The sequence below is a fragment of the Plasmopara halstedii genome, assembly GCF_900000015.1.
Source record: "Plasmopara halstedii genome assembly, contig: Scaffold_2061, whole genome shotgun sequence".
Lineage (NCBI taxonomy): Eukaryota > Oomycota > Peronosporomycetes > Peronosporales > Peronosporaceae > Plasmopara > Plasmopara halstedii.
This window is the reverse complement of record NW_020188969.1, coordinates 62621-63434: the sequence shown is the minus strand read 5'-3', so window position 1 is coordinate 63434 and position 814 is coordinate 62621.

The following is an 814-nucleotide window of genomic DNA, read 5'->3' as shown; positions in this document are numbered from 1 at the left end:
CCTTAGCGGGATCCGCTCGAAGGCCACGCTTCCCAATGAAGCACCCTAAATAGGGAATCTCTTCTGCGCCAAATATGCACTTGTCTGCATTGGCGTAGACTTTGTTTGTGCGCATGCACTCGAGCACCGCTCTTGAATGGACATTGTGGTTCTCCTCATCCGACCTCCCGTGCTCCACACGACTGTGAACAAAATTGTCGTCAAAGTATGTCTGTGCGTACGCCCTGTGGGGCCTGAACAGCTGCGTCACATAACAATTAAATGTTGCTGGTGCATGTGGCAGCCCTTGGGGCATCACCAGCCACTCCCAGAGCATGCCGCGGACAGCGGTATGTCACTCGCTCTCATGAGCAATTGGTAGTATCCATTTCTCAAGTCGAGTGCACTGTACTTCGTACATCCCATAATGTTGTTCTGAAGAACATCCTTTCTAGGAACCGGCGTCTGTGCCGGAATAGTGGCAGCGTTAAGCATGAACGATACGCCACTTGCCGTTCGGCTTCCGAACACAAATCGTGGGTTTCGAATGGGGAGACTTGATCTCACGTACCATCCCTACGTCGGGCTTCGCACGCAAAAATTCGTCAATGACGTCGCACTGCTCATCGGGCAGGGGCTATTGGCGTGTTACGCAGTATTTGGCTCTTGGGACCAGGTCGATCTCCTGACGCACACCTCGGTCCGGAGGTAGGGCCAAAGGCGGGTCTTTGGAGACGACGTGTTGAAAGTCCTTTACCAAAGATTAGTACGGATCCTAGGGATTCCGCAGAATCGACAATCCACTCGTGCGTTCAGCACTCTCTTGGAGTCCTCG